This window comes from Mytilus edulis, chromosome 2 (genome assembly GCF_963676685.1).
Source record: "Mytilus edulis chromosome 2, xbMytEdul2.2, whole genome shotgun sequence".
Classification (NCBI taxonomy): domain Eukaryota; kingdom Metazoa; phylum Mollusca; class Bivalvia; order Mytilida; family Mytilidae; genus Mytilus; species Mytilus edulis.
Window position 1 is genome coordinate 5,220,906 of NC_092345.1, and position 13,495 is coordinate 5,234,400.

The following is a 13,495-nucleotide window of genomic DNA, read 5'->3' on the forward strand; positions in this document are numbered from 1 at the left end:
GTTTCTTCTGCAAAGGAGAAGATTGGCAATTAAAGAGTACTTTGTCGCTTAATGCTAAGTCTCTAAAGACGGACGCTTAATAAGATAAAGGCCACTCATACTTATAATTATTAATCCTTTAAAAAAATGAAATTTGCAAGGGTCCTTGGTATATTAATGTTTTAATTAAAGCGATACAGATTTGTTGTAGCTTCCTGAGCTCTGTTCTAACGACATGCATATGCTACTACAAAATACCAAACTGCATGTTACTGTATTTATTTTAAACGAACACAGTCAAACTACAAATTTATAAATTTTAAAGTATATAATACTAGAACACCACAATTATGTGAACAATAAGAAAAGGCATTTATGAAATATGAGAATATAGCTTTCATCAAAAACTTTGATATAAGATTAATTACTAGGGTCATAGATCTTGTTTAAATACCCTCTTCTCAAGACTAAACCGCCTAGGGTATCCATTACTTAATCACTTTTTTCTGTATAGAAAAGTTTTGAATACATTACAATAATATCTGTATATGTGTTAAAGGCTTGATAATGTAATGAAAATAATATAAATGCTTTCCTAACAAATTCTGTTAATAAATTAAAGTTTGCACGTTACATGCAACCTTCTTATTGGTCATTTTTTTATTTTAGATGACCGTCATTTATGTAGAGCCTGCGACTTTTGTTCCTACATTCGTCGTCGGCGGTGGCGGCGGCGTCATCAAATATTCATTCTGTGGTTAAAGTTTTTGAAACTCTAATAACTTTCTTAAACTATCCTGGATTTCTACAAAACTTGGACAGAGGCTTGTTTATGATCATAAGATAGTATCAAAAAGTGAATTTAAAAAAAAACGTCCTGTTTGTTCGTATTTTACTTCTAAATGGACTTCATTTTTCTACCAGTTCACAATACATTCACTCTGTGGTTAAAGTTCAAAAAATAACTTTCTTAAATTATGCTGGATTTGTACCAACTAAATGGACAGAAGCTACTGATCATAAGCTTTTATCTAGAAGTATATTTTTTTTTAATATGAACGTCAGAGCAAACTTGGACTGGTAATTCAGTTGTAGATGGTTAATGTCTGTTATATCTGTATTTCGTTTATCGTTTTGACACAAATCAGTCTGTTACTTTTTTCGTTTGAATTGTTTCAGATTTTGTCAGGGAAGCTGACTATACCATATGGCGTTTTTCTCATTCTTTAAAGCCATATCGTAAACTGTAAATTCTTTAACCTACGCCTAGCACTTAGATTGATAGCTGAATACCTCGTCTCCGTAGTTTATATTGCTGTGAAATAAATTTCGGGGAACTTGCTCCTACCTCTCAAGTTAGGGCGCCCGAAGTACTACTCGGTACTAAAAAATAGTAACCATTTTTTTTTCTATATGGTCAACTTTCGCAACTTTATCTAATAAGTCAGCTTTGTATCACATATACACAGCTATTAACTGTAAGTTTAAATATTAAACATCATATGCAATGTCACAATTTGGATATTAGTAGCATTACTTTATATTATATATCATGTTAATCATTTACGTCGATATTTGAAATGGTTTATTGTTTCTATGTTCATATTATTTATAATGTTACGTACATCATCAAAAATATACAATTAAGTCTTAAAGCCTCGATCACACCTTACGAATAGCTCGAACGGATGCTTAACGGATTACTATTTTTCAATCCGTTCATGTCCGTTAGACGTCCGTTCTAATCCGTTAGACATCCGTTTTAATCCGTTAGACGTCCGTCCATATCCGTTTAGCGTACGTTTTATCCGTCGACGTCCGTTCTGTCCGGTGGACAATTTTGAGCATGTTCAAAACTTTGAACGGACGGATGAAGTGTCCGTTGAACGTCCTGTAGGCGTCTGTTTTGTACGGTATTCGTCCGTTTCGTTTCCGTTTTGTGTCCGTAACTTGTCTGTTATACATCCGTTGGAGGTCTGGCAGACAAACTAACCAACGGACTTCTACCGGACGTTTAACGGATGAAACGGATATGGAACGAATGTGAAACGGATATGGAACGAATGTGAAACGGATATGGAACGAATGTGAAACGGACTTCTACCGGACGTATAATGGATAAAACGGATGATGAACGGATCTGAAAAGGAGAAATGGCAATTCAAAAATTCGCCTCAGGAATGATATGTCAGATTTCTTGAGGTTCATGAATTCTTATTATTCATAATCGATCTTAGAGTAGGGACACGTCTTCACTATCAAGCAGCTCTTATTTAGGCCAGGCACTGCCCTTTGGAGGCATTTTGAAGAACAAACTAAAACCAGTTACACAGAAACATTTTGAATATTTATGCGATTCACATGTATTATCATTGTCGCCTTTAATTTTTCCGTCTATCTTCCTCATCCGTTTTATCCGGTACGCTTGCGTTAGGTGTCTGTTTTATGCGGTACTCGTCCGTTGGATGTACGTTCGACATCCGTTCTGTCCGGTACGTTTCCGTTTCTCGTAAGTTGCACACCGGATATGCAACGTACGAGAAACGGGAACGTACTGGACAGAACGGATGTCGAACGTACATCCAACGGACGAGTACTGCATAAAACGGACACCTAACAGAAGCCTACCGGATAAAACGGATAAACAAGATATACGGAAAAATTAAAGGCGACAATACTTATACATGTAAATCGCATAAATATTCAAAATGTTTCTGTGTAACTGGTTTTGGTTTGTTCTTCAAAATGCCGCCAAAGAGCAGTGTCTGACCTGAATAAGAGCTGCTTGATTGTGAAGACGTTTCTCTACTCTAAGATCGATTATGAATAATAAGAATTCATGAATCTTAAGAAATCTGACATACCAATAATTGGCATTTCTGACGCGAAATTGTAAATTGGCATTTAAGTTATCCGTTTCAGATCCGTTCATCATCCGTTTTATCCGTTATACGTTCGGTAGAAGTCCGTTTCTCATTCGTTCCACATCCGTTTTATCCGTTAAACGTTCGGTAGAAGACCGTGGGTTAGTTTGTCTGCCAGACCTCCAACGGATGTATAACGCACGTAACGGATACAAAACGGAAACGAAACGGACGTCTACCGGACGTTCAACGGACATTTCATCCGTTGGACGTCCGTTCAAAGTTTTGAACATGCTCAGAAATTTCCACCGGACAAAACGGACGTCGACGGATAAAACGTACGATAAACGGACATGCAACGGATATGGACGGACGTCTAACGCATAAGAACGGACGTCTAACGGACATTAACAGATTGAAAAAAAAATTATCCGTTAGGCATCCGTTCGAGTTATCCGTTAAGGTGTGACCGATGCTTTAGGCTTCCGTTCGTGCTATCCGGTAAGGTGTGACCACAGCTGCATAATTTTTTTTAGTAGTTGTTAGTGGCTTTGACTAAGCTGTCAGTAACTGCGAGTACTCTCAGATCTGTACTTAGTGTTTTTGTTGTTGTTGGGATAGACAAGTACATGGCCACGTCTACTCTATGTAGTATTTCTATGCCCATCTGATGAATTGAGCCTTTTTCAATTGAGTTTTATAGTTATTTCTTATGTTGTGATGTTACACCACTGTCACAGGTTATGGGAGGGTTGGGATCTCGCTTACATGGTTAACCCTGTCACATTCTGTAAGTATGTGCCTGTCCCAAGTCAGAAGCCTGCAATTTCGTGGTTGTGTTTTTTTTATAAGCTAGTTTTCTCGATTGAATTGTCTTACATTTTTCATTTCAGGACCATTAATTTAAATTGATGACTATGCGTTATGGGCTTTGCTCATTGTTGGAGGCCGTACGGTGACCTATAGCTGTTAATGTCTGTGTCAATTGAGCTCTTGCGGAGAGTTGTCTCATTGGCAATTATACCACATATTTTTTTTATACAAACTAAAAATTAGTTGCTATCAAGTTTTATTCAAATTCTTTTTTAATTTCTGAAAGAAAGCAGAGTTGTGCAGTAATTATTATGTAATATCTTCATTTTGTCGTCTTTAGTTTCTATGATAACTTGTGTTGTATGTTCTGTCGTTTGTCGTCTATAGTTTCTATGATAACTTGTGTTGTATGTTCTGTCGTTTGTCGTCTTTAGTTTCTATGATAACTTGTGTTGTATGTTCTGTCGTTTGTCGTCTTTAGTTTCTATGATAACTTGTGTTGTATGTTCTGTCGTTTGTCGTCTATAGTTTCTATGGTAACTTGTGTTGTATGTTCTGTCGTTTGTCGTCTATAGTTTCTATGATAACTTGTGTTGTATGTTCTGTCGTTTGTCGTCTTTAGTTTCTATGATAACTTGTGTTGTATGTTCTGTCGTTTGTCGTCTTTAGTTTCTATGATAACTTGTGTTGTATGTTCTGTCGTTTGTCGTCTATAGTTTCTATGATAACTTGTGTTGTATGTTCTGTCGTGTGTCGTCTATAGTTTCTATGATAACTTGTGTTGTATGTTCTGTCGTGTGTCGTCTTTAGTTTCTATGATAACTTGTGTTGTATGTTCTGTCGTTTGTCGTCTTTAGTTTCTATGATAACTTGTGTTGTATGTTCTGTCGTTTGTCGTCTATAGTTTCTATGATAACTTGTGTTGTATGTTCTGTCGTTTGTCGTCTTTAGTTTCTATGATAACTTGTGTTGTATGTTCTGTCGTTTGTCGTCTTTAGTTTCTATGATAACTTGTGTTGTATGTTCTGTCGTTTGTCGTCTATAGTTTCTATGATAACTTGTGTTGTATGTTCTGTCGTTTGTCGTCTATAGTTTCTATGATAACTTGTGTTGTATGTTCTGTCGTTTGTCGTCTATAGTTTCTATGATATCTTGTGTTGTATGTTCTGTCGTTTGTCGTCTTTAGTTTCTATGATAACTTGTGTTGTATGTTCTGTCGTTTGTCGTCTTTAGTTTCTATGATAACTTGTGTTGTATGTTCTGTCGTTTGTCGTCTATAGTTTCTATGATAACTTGTGTTGTATGTTCTGTCGTGTGTCGTCTATAGTTTCTATGATAACTTGTGTTGTATGTTCTGTCGTGTGTCGTCTTTAGTTTCTATGATAACTTGTGTTGTATGTTCTGTCGTTTGTCGTCTTTAGTTTCTATGATAACTTGTGTTGTATGTTCTGTCGTTTGTCGTCTATAGTTTCTATGATAACTTGTGTTGTATGTTCTGTCGTTTGTCGTCTTTAGTTTCTATGATAACTTGTGTTGTATGTTCTGTCGTTTGTCGTCTTTAGTTTCTATGATAACTTGTGTTGTATGTTCTGTCGTTTGTCGTCTATAGTTTCTATGATAACTTGTGTTGTATGTTCTGTCGTTTGTCGTCTATAGTTTCTATGATAACTTGTGTTGTATGTTCTGTCGTTTGTCGTCTATAGTTTCTATGATAACTTGTGTTGTATGTTCTGTCGTTTGTCGTCTTTAGTTTCTATGATAACTTGTGTTGTATGTTCTGTCGTTTGTCGTCTATAGTTTCTATGATAACTTGTGTTGTATGTTCTGTCGTTTGTCGTCTATAGTTTCTATGATAACTTGTGTTGTATGTTCTGTCGTTTGTCGTCTATAGTTTCTATGATAACTTGTGTTGTATGTTCTGTCGTGTGTCGTCTATAGTTTCTATGATAACTTGTGTTGTATGTTCTGTCGTTTGTCGTCTATAGTTTCTATGATAACTTGTGTTGTATGTTCTGTCGTTTGTCGTCTATAGTTTCTATGATAACTTGTGTTGTATGTTCTGTCGTTTGTCGTCTATAGTTTCTATGATAACTTGTGTTGTATGTTCTGTCGTTTGTCGTCTATAGTTTCTATGATAACTTGTGTTGTATGTTCTGTCGTTTGTCGTCTATAGTTTCTATGATAACTTGTGTTGTATGTTCTGTCGTTTGTCGTCTATAGTTTCTATGATAACTTGTGTTGTATGTTCTGTCGTTTGTCGTCTATAGTTTCTATGATAACTTGTGTTGTATGTTCTGTCGTTTGTCGTCTATAGTTTCTATGATAACTTGTGTTGTATGTTCTGTCGTTTGTCGTCTTTAGTTTCTATGATAACTTGTGTTGTATGTTCTGTCGTTTGTCGTCTTTAGTTTCTATGATAACTTGTGTTGTATGTTCTGTCGTTTGTCGTCTTTAGTTTCTATGATAACTTGTGTTGTATGTTCTGTCGTTTGTCGTCTTTAGTTTCTATGATAACTTGTGTTGTATGTTCTGTCGTTTGTCGTCTTTAGTTTCTATGATAACTTGTGTTGTATGTTCTGTCGTTTGTCGTCTTTAGTTTCTATGATAACTTGTGTTGTATGTTCTGTCGTTTGTCGTCTATAGTTTCTATGATAACTTGTGTTGTATGTTCTGTCGTTTGTCGTCTATAGTTTCTATGATAACTTGTGTTGTATGTTCTGTCGTTTGTCGTCTATAGTTTCTATGATAACTTGTGTTGTATGTTCTGTCGTTTGTCGTCTTTAGTTTCTATGATAACTTGTGTTGTATGTTCTGTCGTTTGTCGTCTATAGTTTCTATGATAACTTGTGTTGTATGTTCTGTCGTTTGTCGTCTATAGTTTCTATGATAACTTGTGTTGTATGTTCTGTCGTTTGTCGTCTATAGTTTCTATGATAACTTGTGTTGTATGTTCTGTCGTTTGTCGTCTATAGTTTCTATGATAACTTGTGTTGTATGTTCTGTCGTTTGTCGTCTTTAGTTTCTATGATAACTTGTGTTGTATGTTCTGTCGTTTGTCGTCTTTAGTTTCCTTTAGTTTCTATGATAACTTGTGCTGTATGTTCTGTCGTTTGTCGTCTTTAGTTTCTATGATAACTTGTGCTGTATGTTCTGTCGTTTGTCGTCTATAGTTTCTATGATTACTTGTGTTGTATGTTCTGTCGTTTGTTTTTTTTGTTTGTGTTTTTCTTTTCTTTTTAAGTCATACCGTTGTCATTTTATTTTGATCGACTGAAGTTTGAATGTCCCTTAATGTTTTTCCACCTCTCTTTTTCGACAAACTGACTATATCTGATCTGAAATGCACATCATCTTCTTACCACTATACATCATCCTAGATAAAGCCGACGAGGAATTAAGGGAAAATACTCAACTGATGAAAGCTTCATTTTGAGCGCATTTGTTTCTAACCTAAACGATGTAAACGACTACGCGCGTAGTCGTTTAATCCATTTGTTTCTTACATTTTTTGGTCAACGTTGACATCGTTCACATATTAAAACGATGTACGCGCAAAATAGTCGCGTAGTCGTTGATCGTTTATCGTTGAGACGTGTAAACGATAAATTTGTGGGCGGGCGGGCTATCGGGCGGCAATCAAATGTTGTCCGTGCATTAACTCATGAACTGTTCAACCAAAGCTTTTAAAAATTGTAATATGTTGTTACTAACAACTAAATGAAGGTCAAGTTCAATAATGGCGATTTTGACTTTTACCGTTCAGGAGTTATGGTTCTTGAAAGATTGAAAATGGAGTTTCCAGTCGTGTCCGTGCATTTACGCATGCACTGTTCTACCTAAGCTTCCCAAATTTTAATATGTTTTTACTGATGACAAAATGGAGGTCAAGTTCAATAATGGCGATTTTGACTTTTACCGTTCAGGAGTTATGGTTCTTGAAAGATTGAAAAATGGAGTTTCCATTCGAGTCCGTGCATTTACGCATGAAATGTTCTACCTAAGCTTCCCAAATTTTAATATGTTGTTACTGATGATAAAATGGAGGTTAAGTTCAATAATGACGATTTTGACTTTTACCGTTCAGGAGTTATGGTTCTTGAAAGATTGTGAAATGGCGTTTCCATTCACGTTGTTGCATTTACTCATGAACCATTCAATCTAAGCTTTTCAAATTTTAAGATGTTGATACTAATGACAAAATGGAGGTCAAATTTGATATTGACGATTTTCACTTTCACCATTCATCAGTAATGGTTCTTGTGATATTGCCAGGACACAAATAAATATTAATAAATCCGGTTTGCTGTCGTTGTGACAGCCTCTTGTTTTGAACTATAATATAATTGGCCATATTTAGGATTTATAACAATGATAGTAAATTGCATATTTCTCGTAAACAATGAAATATTTATTGATATCGACGTTAAAATTTTAACACAAATTGACAGCGATACGACGAAAATTTCAAGAAACATGAATGTGTCCCTAGTACACGGATGCCTCATCTACACTATCATTTTCTATGTTTAGTGGACTATGAAAATGGGATAAAACTGTAATTTGGCTTTATAATTTAAAAGATCATACCATAGGGAAAATGTGTACTAAGTTTCAATTTTATTTAACTTGAAGCTGGACAAACGGACAAACAAACAGACGAACGGACGAACGTACGCACAGACCAGCAAAACATAATGCCAATAAATGGAGCATTAAAAACATTAATAATACATACGAATATTTGGTAATCGAGCCCATGTGTATGGTTCTAAAGGAAGCAGATTAAAATCTTAATTTGTCTTGATATATGCAGGCGGAAACACTTTTGAAATAGAACAAAAGAATCGAAGCTCTGTGTTTATCGAGAAAGCGATAAATGTTAACTGTAATGTTTGATATAGTAACAAAATTTTTAAAAGTTAATAGAAACAAATAAAACGACAATTTTCTTATTTTAAAAACACCATTTGCATAAGTTTTCAATGTATCTATTACATAGTAATGCAAAACAATAAGATATCAAGTCGACGACATGGTTCTTATCGGGGCCTTTTATAGCTGACTATGCGGTATGGGCTTTGCTCATTGTTGAAGGCGTTACGGTTACCTATAGTTGTTAATGTTTGTGTCATTTTGGTCTTTTCTGGATAGTTGTCTCATTGGGAATAATACCACATCTTCTTTTTTATATATAGTATCTAAAGATGGATGTAGAAAATGCATAACCTCCGATTTTTTTTTATCACGGACGGAGAACATATCAATCTTTTAGTCCGAAATTTTCGTGTCTGCCCTTCCATTATGTGAATCAAGAAAAAATTCCCCAAAACAGGTAACGAGTGTATCAAAAAGAGAAAAATTGAGTGCACCTTTTTATGTTAGGGCATGTTTGGGGTGTATATTTTGTCTTTAAAACGTACAAAGCAAGAGTATTTTTTATAGCATCTCGCTTCAGATTCTATCATTATTGTACATCAAAGCTACAGGTTGACTTTATAACGTTAAAAAATGACAGTACGAAAAGATGAAATATATTGGTCAAGTGAGATACCTATCTAATGAATCACAAAAACAGAGTAGGTGTGTTCGAATAGCTATTTTTTCTAAAAGTACTTGACGACAGTCTTTTAATTTGGATGATGAAAATGGATATCTTCGAAAAAATATGATTTTCTTGTGTGTGATAACTAGGGTTTACAATCTTCAACCACTGAAAATGTTTAGTCTGCCCTTCCACGAAATATTTAATGAGAATTTTTTTAAATGCTTAAGAATTTTCAAAAATTCCATCTGACATCCGAACAGAATATATTTTTAAGTTGAATCAATGCAGACAAGATCATTAACTAATGCTCATTAGCTAGTAGATACATTTGTCTTTTAAAATATAACTGACATATAACGATCGATCGTAATGGTGCTATGTGGACAAATTTATCAGTTTTCAAGAGCAAAATTGGCAGAGCGTCATCCCTACAATGGCTTCCATTTCTACGATTGTGAGCATGAACTGGCGTAATGGGGAGATAATTTTGAAGAAGTAGAATCCTGACTGTATGAATAATATTTCTGTATATATACAAATTGACAACGTTCCGCCTTGTGATACGCTTTTCGTACAATACTATTTTAAGGATCTACTTTGCTGGAGCTCACCTTCACTAGTTTATTCGAATGATATTTTCAAAATATTTCTGTTATTTTATTTGCACGACAAAATAAGACGATATAATATCAATGGGTGTACATGCAATTTTTTGGCATTTTTAAAAATGTGTATTTATTATATGTCATTAAAAGGAATCCCAGAAACAAACACAAATCTTTTGTCGAGCAGTTGAAGGCTGTGCACCCCATTTTTTTTATTATGCTTGTAAGGTGTCATTTTATCGCGCTTTTGTGGCATGTTTTCCCTTCCTGTTCATTTGCATGTCTTTTGGCAATCATTTGATACAAAAAGATAGTTATATAATTACGGATATTTCTTAGAATTGAGGGTCATCCTTTAAAAGTTACGGTCATCATTTACAAATTACGGTCATCTTAATAGCAGTTACGGTCAGCCTTGTTTTGAATCGCTGATTCTGTTACGGCCATCTCGATTGTGATTTACGGTCATCTTGGCGATTTTTTCAAATCGAATTTCCCGTTTTATGCACATTTCTCAGAAGTAATTAGTGATTTCCGAGTGATTCTTTTATAAATTTACATCGTTTCAATGTATGATTTGTAAAGAAAATGATATAGAAACACTTTAACAGACAATACAGATACTGACCTAATTTTTCATCCGACATCTTGGGATGACCGTGAATGCAGTTGCGGTCATCAGCTTTACCCCAGTGAAACTATAGGTAGTTGGTTGAGTGGTTTAGGGTGCTGGACATATATGCAGCGTTGCTTAAAAAAAGCAGGGGTTCGAATTCCGCTGAGAGAAGAACATAAATCGGTAAAGCTAATGCAAATTGGAGGATCTAATATTGTTGGGATATATAAATATACAAACAGTCAATTATTTGAACTCCAGTACAAACTTGTATAATTCTACAACCTGCATGCGCACTAATATATATTATACTGTTCATACAATAACAACTCAACTGTCAATTAATAACGCCTACACTTTCGCAACTATGTACTTTGACCCAGTATATAAGTTCAAGTATTGAGTAATACAGTTTTAAGTTTGTTTTTGTTACTACAAATTGATTGTCGTGATTGAATTGTGAAAGACCTGTGAAAGACCAGTTAATAATATAAAATTATTGAATTATGTAATAATTTAGGTTTGTTTACACAAAATAAAGAAAGTATTTTACAACTTATTCAAGGTCACAAATATTATTTTTTAAAGTATTTGCATAGCTTAAAACTCAAAAGAGTACACTAGTATATAATACATCATACCAGAAAACAAAGATAATACAAGCGATTGCTTTTCTTCATTTTTCAAAAGCAAAACTTACTTGAGAAACAATTCTTGCCTCCCCCTCCCTCCATAAAAAAATCTGGTCGAAAAGGTTGCTTCTGTACACTATTGTTTCTAACATTGGTTTCAGTTTAAACTTTTTATTCTATGATTTCTTACATTAATCAAGGATGGATCGAAGAGAAGGAGATGGAAGACTTAGTGTCATTTTTGGTTAATATCTTTTTGTGCAAAAAAAGAATGGTTTTTCTTCTCTCGATCAAATGGGGGGATAACGACCTTTATACCCTCTTGCCTCCGCCACTGATTACAAATTAAGCATCCGGAGCACCTGACATCATCCCCAGTTTTTTGGTGGGTTCTTGTTATTTAGTCTTTATTTTTCTAAGTTGTGTGTTGTTGAGTACTATTGTGTGTCTGTTTGGGTGTTTTCCTATTTTTAGCCATGACGTTGTAACTTTATTTTCGATTAATGAGTTTGAATGTCCTTCTGGTATCATTTGTCTCTCTATTCGAATTTCGAAATGGTTCTGTACCTTTAGTCTAGTGATAAGTGTAGTCTATTATTTCTTCAGCAAAGTTGACATAGTTACAGTAAGCTGACAGCCTTTTTAAATTTGATTTTGCTATAATTCACAACAATTTATAATTTTCGTTAAAAATCTTGCATCAATTTGTATCATGATAATAACAAACATATACCATTCGTATTTATATGCCCTACGGCAGTTTGTATTCATCAGCTTTAGACTAAACACGGAAGTATTTTCAGCCAGTCAGAATATTTTTTTATAGTTATAAAATGGTTTCTAAATAAACTTTTTTTTATCATTATTATAATTCCCGAGGGTAAACTACAGCTATTAGTAGTAACACCAAATCAAAGACTAGCGTGAAAAATATCCCAAGGACCAATGATTTGTGTAGTATAGAAATATAAAAATCCTTGTATGGACCAAGGCCACATCTCCAATCGACATAGTTATAAAAGAGGTGAGAAGTTTAGCTAGCTATAAAACCAGGTTTAATCCACTATTTTCTACATGAAATGCCTGTACCTAGTCAGGAATATGACAGTTGATATCAATTCGTTTGATTAGATTGAGCTTTTTATTTTGCTACTTGATTACGGACTTTCCGTTTGGAATTTTCCTCGGAATTCGGTATTTTTGTTATTTTACTTTTTTCGTAAGACGTGACCTCTTTAGTTATCGTTAACCGAAGATAACGTCAAAAAGTCCCTGTTTAAATAATGATGTTTCCTGCTTTTCAAATATTTTCTTGATGTACCTATCTTTCTTTTCATGCTTGCTTGTTGAGAAGAATTGGAACTTTGTGCATAATATGTTGCACAACATTTGTTTTAGGTAACGAGGAAGCACAATGATGAACTTGAAATCATAAATAGAAAATAAGCGATATAAAGAACGGTTACAGTCCGGGATGCGGTTGGATATACTTGCTTCCCTTGTGTATTTCGCTTCCGGTCGAATCATGACATTTCGCGGTCTCCAATGGTAGACGCAACAACCATGAGTGTCGTCAGGACAGGTACAATTAAAGGCATCAGTTAGGAACTATATATATGTAGGAGAAACAATATTTATGAATAAAATTATCACACAATAGGAAATGTCTTTTTTTTTCATGCAGAATTTGTCAAACGTATCCATAACAGAACATTCTCCTTCATACATTTGTAATACTGATGGTATTTGCAGATGAAGGCACATAAGCTTTGATATTTTGTGATTTAATTGCCGAGATGAAATAGCAGTGCCATTGTTCTCCCCTTTCTCTTTGTTTAAAAAACTTGATCATCATAACTCTGGGGTTTTTGTGTATTAGAGCACTGTTCAAGAACTTTGTATTTATTTTTTGTTATCTTTTTAAGACCAGCATCAAAATAAATTTAAAATAAAGCAAGGTTGTACACTCTTCAAATTATGCCAGTCCATCGGAAATGTTAACACAAAAGAAAGCTCTTAACTATATTATTTTTCCAACTTACAAACTATGTGATTTTTTCAACTTACAAACTATGTGAAAGGTCTTATCATACCCAATTGAACAATTACATGTTTTGTACCATGTATGTGACTTAAATTTCGATCGATATTTTCCAAAACATGAAAATAGTTCCCTTTTTCTGGTTAACAACAAAAGACTAACAATTGTATACATGAAACTGTATGATTAAAGTACTTATTCTTGTATAAATGAAATTGTATTATTTATTCCAATATTCTGATCCCGAATTCGTTGAAAACAAATATTGTTGTCAATCAAATGATATTTTTTTTTATTATGAATCCAGATATTCTCCGTACCTTATTTTATAGTGTTGAATTAAAAACAAATGATTGATAAGAGTCGGGGGAAACATGTTCGATCTCCGACAAGAAACCCA